The sequence below is a fragment of the Colossoma macropomum genome, unplaced genomic scaffold, assembly GCF_904425465.1.
Source record: "Colossoma macropomum unplaced genomic scaffold, Colossoma_macropomum, whole genome shotgun sequence".
Classification (NCBI taxonomy): domain Eukaryota; kingdom Metazoa; phylum Chordata; class Actinopteri; order Characiformes; family Serrasalmidae; genus Colossoma; species Colossoma macropomum.
This window is the reverse complement of record NW_023494787.1, coordinates 42,453,219-42,466,575: the sequence shown is the minus strand read 5'-3', so window position 1 is coordinate 42,466,575 and position 13,357 is coordinate 42,453,219.

Here is a 13,357-nt window from a genome sequence, read left to right as displayed (position 1 = left end):
TAAAGACTGTATATTGACTGCCTATAAAGCCACATGTGCCCTACCATGGATTTTGTGGGCTTTAATCTAGTACAGTACAGTAATAGTGTCATTAGTTTGCTAACTAGGAGCGAGCATAATATTGTAAATCATATTAAGATGCTAATAGAGATTAGCATTATTGCAGAGATGTAAATTAAATTAAGAAGAAAATTGAGAAATTTCTACACTAAATATAGCCATGTGACATACTCACAATTTGACTGCATCTGACTCACAGTGTAAGCAAAATTATTTTACAATGGCTTACAGCACATCTAAGCCAATCAGATTTTAGAACCGGACCTCTCTGCCCCAACGAGTACTGACTGCAGACTGCGGGAAGGCAGGGCTAGGCACCCTGGGCTTAACGAAATGATCCTAAATGTATAACGACTCTAGGGGGATAAAGATTGGTTGTGTGAATCTACAGACTGGGCTGGATATAAATCAGACCACAGAAGTCCAAAATGTCTTAAATAGCCATAATGCAAATACAGTTATTTTATTTATTATTCAAAATGATCAAGTAAACTACACTTCAGAGTTTATATATAATGTTGATAATGGTAAAACAGTGGTGCATCAGAAATAAATCAAAATAAATCTATTTTGCCTAACAACACCCTGCACTTCTTCACCATGAGTAGATTTATAGATAAATGCATTTTAGGCCAAAACTTTCTTGCGAAACTACTATAAATCAATGTTTCAGACACGAGGCACCATATTTGTAACCATTTTAGGACAACTTTCTATGAGGTAGCTTTTAGAGGCGTTAAATGCTTTGGATGTCTGGTTTCTATCACCATCACTATAATTAATTCTGACTCAAAGTTTCTCCAGAATGGAACATTTTACATCAAACTACTCTGAATTACTTTGTTTACATCCTAACGGTTTAATTATGCAGAAATAATCAGATGTGATGTTGATTCTCAAGCCCTATAACTGGAAGATCTTGTTGTAGGATGCTACAGAGGGGTATCACTCAGTAGCAGGCATAATTTGCTTTAGGGAATCGCGCCCTAGAGGGTCAAATAATTATTGTGGCTGGAAATTAAAGTGCATTGTGAACTGTTGCTAAGAAACAGCAGCTCTCTGACACATGGATGTGCTGAACCCTGGCCTGAAACTGACAGGCTGCTCTGGGTGGGCTTGCCTGTCCATTTTACTGCTAGTCCTCTCATACCTCTCTCAGTGTGGTGTACTTTCATCACGTCTCCTTAGTCATAGCCGGGTTCTTCTGCAGATGGACTGTTCATAGAGTGAGAGAGAGAGGGAGAAGTTAGTCCCACCCAAGACCACCTGAGAAGTTACATACATTACTTCTCATGATTACAGCACATGTCCAAAGGCATTTTTCTAACACGCCTGATTCAACACGTGAGATAATGATCAAGCTAGGAAACAGGTGTTTTGGAGCCATTCTACAAGTGCTTTGGACGTCCTGGAATGCAGTTTGATACCCCTCACAACAAACAGTGAACTGTTATCTCATTAAACTGTACAGGAGTATGTTCAAATGGATGATTTTAGAGTGCCACGTTGTAGTTCCTCCATTCAGTGCTGTATATCCTCATAAATCTTCACTTCTGTTGTGTAAAAGTGTTTAAGATTGAGTTCATCACATATAATACTTTTACATTACAAAGATTAATGACCGTCTCTAAGGGTGCAGTTTTAAATCATGAATCTTCATTGTGCTCATTCAAAATATGATTTAGTGCAGCCAGGTTAGCACATATTAAAGGAATATTCTGTTGACTCAAACACATATTAATAATACAAGTCAATAGGCACTTGCTTCAGCACGTGTTTACATGTTTTCCATTCAATTAAGAGCGTGCAAAATTATTGTCAGTGTTATTTCACTGTATGATACAGATTCAGCAGATGGATATTGGGTTAGATTAGCTTAAGAGCTGCTTTCTCCTAATGGAGAGACACTACTAAGCACCCCAAAATCTTCTGAAACCCAGAGAAAGAGTGCACTGATGGGATGAAATTAAGGCCTGTAGGGTGGAATGGGCCAGCATGTTTTGTGTCACAGTGTGTTGGAGGGCATTCTTTCTATGACCCTGAGAAGCTGCTGTCCATCCTGCCATCTCTTCAGAGAAAAGTTTCTCCATCTGCCTCCCTTCTTCCATGTGTCCACGAGCTGAATGTGCATAATGTATTTCTCCTTTTTACACTGTATTTAATAACACCAACACTAAACCAGAGATACAGCAATTTTGTAACGTTACAACTTTACAAGACTTGAGTTTTATATGTTAATTATTGCGTTATGCATTATTCTGTAGCATAGAATTGTATCCCTCAGCCTCATTGGCTGCACCATTTATAGCATTTTTGTGTCTTTGTTCATCAGTGTTCGCTCGCTAAAGCACCCAGTATTGCATAAATACAACCACTGGGAATCTCTGTCGGTGTCAGCAAATCCTGACTGCTAGTCTAGCCAGTGAGGCTAATAAAAACAACAAGCTAGCATTAGTGCAACTCTCACCAGAGTCATCCAACAAAATTGTGAAGAAAACACTAATTCTGATTTTATTCAGCACAAATTGGACACCAAAGACCAGTTTTTAATCTTTCAGCCAGAGAAAAGAAACTAAACTGAGGTACGATATCCAGATAGTCAGGTACCCGTGTTAACCTCAGCTTTTAGATTGTTGCCCTCCTCATTTGATGAGTCATTTCTGTCATTTGAATAATCCATTCTCTCCATTGTAATAACGATTGAGGACCGTTATTACAGTTATGAAGCCGCAATAAGATATGTGGCTTCTGCACAGTAACATTAGCTGTCTGCCTGCCTTCTGCATTCACCAGCTAACAAAAAAAACCCTTCCACAGAAGCTTTTCAAAAATTCCACCTTCAAAATGCTTCATCATATCAAACCACTCTGAATGACTTTGTCTACATCTCAGTGATTGAATTATTTGGACATTTTTGATTTTTGAGAAAATGGCTAAATCCTCCTTTAAGATTTAATAAGCTGCGTTTAGGTTTCTTGTTCTAAAGTACCAAAATAGGCAGACAATAGTAAAAACAGTGGCTTGGCCCAAAGTTTTATTGCACACTTAGTTTGTTGTTTGTTATCATCATTATCAATCATTATCATTATAGCCCACACACACACACAGCCCAATGACCGCTGTGATAGGCCTTTATACTACTAATATCCCAAAAGACTACAAAAAGCAAACAAGCCCTTTAACAAATCACTGTGTTTTACTCTGTGCCATGAACATTCTGACCTATCACAGTTTCTGTGGGTGTTTGGATGAATCAAGGTATTATGTAAATATACACTGTATAATGCTATACGAATAGTAAATTATTTTGATCAAAATAATGCAGGCCAATCTTTATGTCACATTACTGATTTACCAGTGTGTTCAGGGATGGATTACTCAGCAGTTCAGCGGGGCCGATGCCTGGGGCCTTAACCCCTGGATTACCCTTTAAATGGGAGGGGCCCACTGGTGGGTCCAAAGTTTTGTTATACACTTCTATAACCTAAGAATAGGTTTTTGGCCCTATTCATGCGTATTTCTGTCCATTTAACATTTAACTATTCAAGACAAGTTTCTTCAAATGGATCTTAAATTAGCACTTCAGCTGTATTAGAAGGCTGTTATATGTTTACCATGTTTACTAAACCTAGTGCCTTAAGATAACTGGAGAAAATGTGGTCAGTCATTTTAAACGAATGTGTTCATTTTGCCTAGCAACAGCAACTTCATTGGTCAAGGGTGTTTTCTCCAGCACTCTGAGTCAGTACTATTCCATGCTGCTGATTGGCTAATGGCAGTGCATTGTATCTGATGGAGAGTTTGGAATCCATAGCAGCACTGTGATGAGCACCGTGCAGCACAGATAAAGACAACCATGATAACTTCGAGCTGTTGTAAATATGATTTATGAACTGAAATAATTTTTTTATCCCTCCAGATAGTTTTCAGACAGACATACATCAAAACAAGAGTATGCAGAAAAATAGCTCTATATTTTAATATAAATATTTATTCTTTGCAACCAGTACAGCGGTGTCCCAGGGCCCACAGTGGCTAAAACACCACTGATAAAAAAGAAAACCCATAGTTATTTTGCTAAGAGTGGTTAGCCTGTTAGCTAACTGCTCCTTCAGGTTCCACCTTGGATACATACAGTATGTTGAATGAAATTTACACAATTCCATCTTTTCGCATTAAGATAAAATGACTGACAACACACAAAGATCTCAGTGTACTATTTCCAAGAACCACACAATAGACGAAACGCCATCTCAGCTGAAATGATGAGCAATGAATTCCCAGATCTCTTAAGTGTCAGAGGAAATAAAGGGGAAACAGAATGGGAAACAGAGGAAAAAGAAAAACATACGCATATTTTAATGACTTTCTTTGAAACATGAAAGTCTGCTCTGAGGATATGATTAAGTCAGTTTTATCTAAAGACGTATCTTGTGAACGTCACAGTTCCAGGTTTTATTTTTGTCGACCTTTTTTTAAAAGGACAGAACATAGAAAAGTGTCTTTCAAACTTAATGACATGTTATAGTGCTATTAGGTGTATAGAGGGTCTTATCTAACTCCAATTGTTCTCTAATCTTTACAGACTTGGCTTAATAGAAGGTGGCAGCAGTTCTGATGTGTTGCAAAAGGCCATTAGTGACAAACAGCATTTTAATGCATTCTTTAAATAAGTCAAAAAAATTCTAATTAGACAGACAAGAGGAAATTAATACAATTTGCATATACTATTAAGGCTGTACGTCGAGCTGATTAAAACAAAAAACAATAAGCAACAGCATTTTGTTCTTTCCTCATCTGCGCTGCTTTAGAGGATTCTGTGTTCCTTTTGTTCATGCGTAATGCCTCAGTCAGGGACCATATGGGGTCAGATATTGCTAGTCCTGTAAGCATAGTGCTTGGCATATAAGACAACGCTTTGCCAATACCACACTGTCCATCCACGAGGACTCAACGTGACATAAAGAGTCACTTCTAAGAAAAAGACAGAATAGATACTTTCCTACTCCACAAATAATTTGTTTGTCCAATTCGCCCTCTGGGCCGCACACACGCATGCGTCTTAATGATAGGCCTGAGCTTTTTCCAGGACATCGAGTGAGCGAGAGTTGGCTAGAGGCTAAATGAAGCTTGAATGGATGTGTTTGTCAAATAGACTAACATCATTATCTGTGGTGTTGGGCGGCTGAACGCATTTGGCAGTGGAGCTGCGCACAGCTGGCCAAATCACCAGGGTGTCACAGAAATTGAGGCGCACTGGGTGGGCCAGAACAGAGACAAATTCAACAGATGAGAGCGGTTCAGTGATGTGAAATCACACAGTTCACAAGTGCCCTTCCTGTCAACACTCACAGACAGCCGCCGGCTAGCTTCGGAGAAGGGCTGGAGAGAGGAGTCGAGAATGCACATTATTGACCCCCCGCAACACAATGTGAACTAGCACACTCATTACCTCTTCATCTAGCTTCTGTTGCTCTGTTAATCCAAACATCTTGCAGTTTTGTTGGGGCTCATTTTTGTAGCCCTGCCAGTGTCTCCACACATCTGAGTCTGGAAGAGCAACGGGAGAGACTTAAGCCTTGGATGAACAACATGATTTATAACAGATTATAAAAAGACTGGCGTCTCACACCATATAACTGCTTTCTGCAGATTTGTCTGGCCAACTGAAATACTGGGGATCACACACTACAGACTACCTGGTGTTGGAGACAGTTTGCTGGTGCTTTTGTCCTAATTTTCACTGGAACAGTAAAGAAGCAACAGGTACAACATATGTAACTTTGCTACACATGTACTCGTCTGTTCACCATTTTTCTTTATTTACTTGCTATGTTTTCGTCTTTTGCGCGCTCAGTTTTTATTGGCTGTTAAATCAATTGATTCAGATTGAGTGATTGACCAGTACACACTACTAGGTGATGCTCAGTTGGGTCCAATAATTCAAGATATATTCCAAGTGGTCTCAAATGTGATTGGGAAGCAAAATCTACAAACTAGAGCCAACCAGCATAGACTCAACCAGACTAAGAATCAGGGCTAAAATCAAGGTAAAAGTTGTAGTGTAACCCCGGCTTTAGAAAGAAAGAAAGTGACAGTGAGTTCAGGGTTTCAGGGTTTGGATGGTCATGAAAATCCTGGGAAAGTCATTGAATACAGAAATCTGTTTTCTTAGGCATAGAATGGAAAGTAATAAGTGCTGGAAAAGTCATGGAGTTTCCTGGACGAATCTCTTTTGAAACACTGAGAAGTCTACATTGCAAAAAAACACAGTGAGACCAGACACCAGACTAGCTTTACTGACATTTACAAACATGAGTCTCAGCTGGCTAAGAGCTAACATTCAGGACATGTACGCTACAAACTTTGTGTCAGATGTTCTGATATTAAATCACCAAAGAAGATGAATTAACAAATTAATGAACTGAAAGGGAAAAACACACCGCTACTGCTTCTCTAGCGAGACCTGCGTGACTAGCTTCTCACTGTGAGTCACAGCGCTCGGCCTGCGCCATGGCTGGCTACACAAATGTCAACTGCTGCGGCTACATTAAGCTTTCGGTCACAATAACTTACTCTCGGTGCGTACATATGGTCGTTGTACTCTGGGTATTGACTCTCACTACATGACTCCCCCACATACCGTAAAAATGACTTAAAAAGTTACTGCTCCTTTCAAAAGGACAGCAAACACTAACAACTTCAGTAGCCGAATAAATACATTAGACCCCCTCTCCATGTGAAGCTAATCCCTCCCAAATAGAACTTCAGTTAGCTGACTCATTTCGCTGGCTAAAGCAATGTGTCCTTGTTATTGTTAACATGCTGAATTACGTATCATTGGAGCTAATCGTAATGAACTGATGAACCATATCTGCCTAAATGTGATGCACAACGTGGCTGTGTTATGTGTTTTGATGGGACACTGAATCACTCAAACAAATGAAACAAATGAACAGAAGGACTTGTTTGCACATGAGAATATGGGAAGACTGAGGAGACAAAACAAACTGTACAGAATCTAAAATTATAGAACATGATGTAGTGAGCAAAATAGCAGTTTTGTTCTCTGATGCTGCAGTGTTAAAGCAGGTGCAGGTTTCCATAGACAGGTCAAATTTCATTTGCTCAGATTCCATTTAAACTGCATTTGGACCTTGTCTATCACTTATATCATTACAAATATCACTAAAACAGGAAAGTAATGTCATACACCATTAAAAAATGGTTCTTCAAGGATTCTTCAGTAAAGACAGTGGTTCTGTATTGAACCATGAATATTCAAAGAATCGATTGATAGAGAATATGTTGTACATTGGTCTATGTAGCACCAAAAAGGGCTCTTCTATTGTTTGAAGCTTAAGATCGTAGAGATAGAAGAACGATATGTCAATATCACGCCATATCAGTGTAGATGATATATTGCCCAGCACTATACTGCATGTTTGGCAGGGGAATCTCATTTCATGTCACAGCAAAGTCATGTACTTCAGCTGTTTAAACAGTGTGTGAACATATCGCTGCTATTGGAACAAAACCTTGTATCTCCATTTTTGTCATTTTACAGTTTTGACATAATTTGGAAATGCTTGTTGCCCTTTACATTATGTGTAAGTTTCATGATGAATTGACCAAAAGAAATGATCCAAAATGGCTTGGAAAGAAGTCTGGTTCCACTGACTTACATCAAAAGTAAAGTATGTTTTTTCCTTCTCCTGTAAAGTTACCATTTTGGAGATACGAGGTTTTCTTCCGACAGCAGTGATATGAACCCTGGAGTGAGTGGTGACCCATGGGCAAAAGAAATATACAGTGAGGTCCAAATATCTGAGACCATGTTGGAAGTCTGGGATATTTTTCATTTAAACCTGAAAATGAACTTTTAAAAAAAGAGAGAGAAAAATTACTACAAGTCACAATTCAAATTGAAGTAAAGTTGAGACCATGTTAAGACCTTCAGATTTTTAATTTTGTTTTTATTCATCTCTTCCATTAAAGTTCATGTTCAGACCACTGATCAGATGTTTTTTGCATTACGTTGTAGTGTTCATTGCTAGCTTTACTGCATGCTGTCAAATACAAAAAATACTAAAAAATCTGAAATTAGTAAGTAAGTAAGTAAAGTTTATTTATATAGTGCTGTTTTACAACAGGTGTTGTCACAAAGCAGCTTTACAAGGAAATCAGCATTACAGAAAGAAATCCGGGTCCAAGCCCCCATGAGCAAGCCAGTGGCGACAGTGGCAAGGAAAAACTCCCTAAGAGAAACAGGAAGAAACTTTGAGAGGAACCAAGACTCCGGATAGTAAACATTGTTAGTACAAAAAAAACTGGGAAAACAGGTGGAGCAGTGATTAATTTGATTAGTTTAGTTCATGCAGCAGCAGCAGCAGCGGCAGCATCAGCACCAGTGGGGTCAGGTTGTGAGGGTGAGGTTTGCACGGCATAGTACAGCATGGAACTTGATGGTGGTCAAGCCGGTCCAGAAGGCTGGCAAGCAGTGGCACCCGATCAAGGCATGTTTAAATTTTAAAGACTCTACTTTTCACAAAAATTGTTATTCCAACAATATACTTAGAATGGAAACAGAAGCATTTTCACTAGATGTCTCAGACTTTTGGGTACCCAACTGTACTTACAAACTTAAAATATGTCAATATAACTTTCAAAATCATTTATGTACATATGACATCTGTGCAGAGTAAAAGCCGATGCCATTACATCCATGAGCACATTAATGGTGTCAAAGGTGATGTGATAAATTATTAACATCAACATTATTTTAGCACGGCTAATGCATTTTCCTAGCATGACCCATCCACAGTTCCACTCACTGTAGCCTAACCGCTCATGCACTGCTGCTATGACTCCACAACTGCAGTGTAATAATGTTATAATAAATCTGTTACTGTGTTATTGAAAGAAATAAAACATTCTGATGAAGCTTATTTTCTCCACTCGTAGCTATAACAAAATGCAGTGCTTTTCAAATAGAAAAAAAACTGTATACATGGTGAAATTTGAGCGAATAATACAAATGCAATTAATTGCAACTAACTGCACAAAATAATGTGATTAGTGCATTGAATTATATTTGAATCATTTGACAGCCCCTGTGCTTAAATGTTAATAAATTGGCATATGAAAGAATGTATTACCGTACATTCAAATAGTAAAATTCACACATTTTCTGTCCTGAAATGGGGTTTAATCCCTGCTCTCCTACATTATCTATACTTGAAAGATTCAATAAAGGTCTCAATAAATCTTTTTGGTTGGACTCTTAAGGAAAGGAAAAAAAAGCTAAAAAAAAAAATTGGCCTTTTTAAACTTGACAGTTTGACACTCCACAGAATATGTTTCCGCTGCTCCAGTCCAGCGGCGGTGTGCTTTACACCACTCTATCTGACGCTTGGCATTGTGCTTGGTGATGTAAGGCTTGCATGCAGCTGCTCAGCCATGTAAACTCATGCCATGAAGCTCCTGGTGTACAGTTTTTGTGCTGATGTTGAGGCCAGAGGAGGTTTGTAACTCTGCAGTTATTGATCAGCAGAGTGTTGGCGACTTATGCACTATGCTCCTCAGCACTCGGCGACCTGCTCTGTAACTTTACGTGGTCTGACACTTCATGGCTGAGTTGCTGTGGTTCCTAAATGCTTCCACTTTTCAATAATACCACTCATAGTTGATCTAGGAGGGAAGAAATTATAATTCATTTACAAATTACGAATTGACTAGTTGCAATGTTGGCACGTACCACGCCGGATTCAGTGAGCTCTTTAGAACGACCCGTTCTTTGACAAATGTTTGTAAATGCAGACTGCATGGCTAGGTGCTTGATTTTATACACCTGTGGAAATGAGACTAAATTAAACACCTGAATTCAATGATTAAGGGGTGTGTCCTAATACTTTTGTCCATTTAGTGTCTATAGTATTTATTCCTAGAGTTAGTTTTGCCATTTACCTAAACATCTAACTTACATGGCATTTTTATATTTAATCACATAATTATTACATAGTTACACAACTTACATTAGAATTAAATGACACCTTTGTTTGATTCTGTATCAGTAGGATTCAGATTGAAATTGAAATATCGACAGGTTAGACGTCAAATTTGTATCTGTTTGTTTCAATGTCAATAGTTAACAAAACATGACAATCAAAAAGATGTTTTTCCTTTCCATTAATCAAGACAAAGGGGAAAGACTAGACTAGGCAATAATACCTCTTACAAATTCAAATCAAATTCAGATTCAAATTCAAGTATCTCCTCTTCTACTTCTAATTTCTCAGCTTGTTTCAGTGAGAGACAAGTGAGAATGTTATGTCAGCGAAATATAAGAAGAGATATTCCAAGGCAGAAACACCATGACAACCCAGAAAAGATAGGCATCAACTAGCATAGCATTGACATTTAACTGTTTCTCTACTGGCAGTGGGAATGTGTGAATTGGGGGGTGGGTAGGGGGGCTGTAGGTAATATTGTCCACTTTCACAGCAGCCGCCATGTCTCGACTGCTCACTGCGATCATCTTTAGAATTCACTCAGCTTCACTGTGAGCAGTGCACAGAAAGAGGAGCCAAACAGACCGTTAAATGTGTCTTGAGCAGTGAGCAGAACTGATCTGCAGATATTTAACTCGATCAGGCTTCAGCGCTTCAGTGTAAGTCTGCCTTATAACATAGGGCTCTGGAGAGAGAGTGCTGCCCAGAGTCTCCCCTCACTTAAAGCTGAGAGCAAGCACAGATTAACAGCTGGAACGTCCATGGGATGACAAACTCTACCCAACAAAAGCTTTTAATGTGCAGTACTGTGAAAAGTGAGCCATTAAGTACAAGTTATTATTACATCCTGTTACTCAGCAATTACATTAAAAATGGTACGAAATAACTGACATATTTATAAGTTACAAGAGTGAGGAATGCAAGCCTGGACCCGTTGGCAGCTCCTGGGCATTTAAGGGGTTAAACAAATCTCTACAGTTTAAAGCCTGACTCTTTGCAGATGGATCAGTCTGAGCCTACAGAATCTTCACTCCCCTGTCAGACCAACCGCTACCTCAACACAGACTGTGACTTCAATGTGAGCTAATGCATTAAAGCACAAGCCTGTAGGCCTCAGGTCAAACACAGCCTGAATGTATCCAGTGTGTCATCATGTCAAAACGAACTAGAGAACTCATAAATTCAGCAGCCCACTGTGTGTCATTACAAAGGGCAGCGTGCACTGACCTAAACAGTTGAGTGTAGGCTGGCATAACAGTGTTTGTTCACCACATCTGAAACTAAAAGCCACACCTTATCAAAGCTTATACATGCAGTCCTCAATACCGCTTCATTCATCTGACAAAAACTCTTCCAATGGATCTGTAATGAAAAATCTCAGAGGTTATCACGGCTCTGTGATGCCTGATAGGAGTAGTGCTCAGCATTGGCAGCATAACTCCAGTCATACAGCACAAAACATGGGACTTTCTTCACACCTATAACTTAAAGGGGCACTAAAATCAGCATTTAATGTTGTCATGTTATGTAACTTTTATTATATCCCTCAGCCTCAACTGTTAAACAGTAATCACAGTTTTGTATCCTTTATGTGTTTTTATCTATCAATTACAATCGTGCTTGTAGTTTTCAGAAGTTCCTCCCACCTTTCATATACAGCATCAGAAGGGGTTTCCCTAGTTTTGAACTGAAATATCTCTTTCTAGAGACTTACTGTGACGCCCCTGAAGGATAGTAGGCCTGTTTAGAACAGATGCAGTGATGCTGTTGTTTTTCATTTTGGGCAGAGTATTCCTTTAACTTTTAAAAGTTGAGAATTATCACTGTTGTTTTGCTACATTATTAAAATGTAATTACTTATTTAAGTGAGTTATGTAATTAACTGACCTAAATAACCTATCCATGCTCTGTCTACAGATATGTTATATCATAGCAATTGTTCTAAGGTGGACAAACTCTGCAGCATGTTGTATGAGAAATTGTAGCAATTCTTTTTAAAGTTGTTGAATAACTTTCAGATTTTGGTTTAAAATGCTACACTACTTGTCTGGACTGTGTTGTTGTAGATGATTAAAAATCAGCAGGTTAGAAACAACAAGGAATTTGCCATTGTGCTAATGCTTACATGACACAAATTGATCAGCATGCCCTTTCAAACGCATACAAAATTAATATTGTTTAAAATTACAGTTACGGTTTACAGAGTTACAGGTTTTCTATATATTCTCATTAGGTTTTCTATAAAGCTTGTCCAACCTATTTCAGCCATTGAAAGATTGCATTTGGGGGTGGATTTGTAACAAAAAAAAAATGTGCAAGTGAATCGCCGCTAGCATAGTGATTAGCATCATCATAGAGGAGTTTTTGACCAAGTTTTAACAATTATGGCCCAAACAGGCCCAAAACTTTTGTGTATTGCTCTTCATGGTAGGTGAGTCCTTGAATTTTTGTCTCCAATCTTCCAGTCCAGAATTTCTATTTCGCAAGAAGATGCAAACTGCGAATTTCTGGTGTGACTGCAGCTTCAAGATGAGCCAAAAGAACATCAAAAACATTTCTAATGTGTGAGTCAATGTTTCTTTTGTAGACTAATTCTGATAGCTACATTTGAGAGGATTCACTCACACAAACAAGTTATATTCATACAGCAAAATGAATCCTTTGTACCAGAGATTAATTACTCTAACAACTACAGTTTACACTGGGGACTACCAGTTTATCACTGATGGGACGAGTTTAACGCTGGTAATTTTGAAGCTCTGCCAATTATATTTAATTCTTCCTGATATTACATGAATGTCTTGTGGTAGATCTGTTTATGCATGCAGGTTGCAAGGCGGTTTCTGGCTCTTATGGAACCAAAACAAAGCCATCCTCTCCTCTGTAAGATCCCTCACATTCCCCTCTAGCCAACCCATATAGTGTGCAGGTACAGTCTTTTTTAGATCAATACTCACACTCATTCAGTCCTGGCTTTTGGTTTAGCCATAATCCATAAGGGGGTTGAATTAGAACCAAACTTGTTAAAAATCATCAAATATCATCTTGGCTGGGGACAGATATTGTTCAGTTCAATGTCATGAATGTTGTTCTTTGGTAGGAACCATACCAGCCCTGTATGAACAAAGAACCACTTATCTATGTAACATCTTATTGGTGCTATGAATTTGGACTGTGATCATTAGTTCTGTTAGTAATCAAATAATCTACAGATTGCTTGAAAAATCAATTAGGCAATCAGAATATTAAAAAATGATAATAAAATGGACGGAACTGAGCAGTAACAA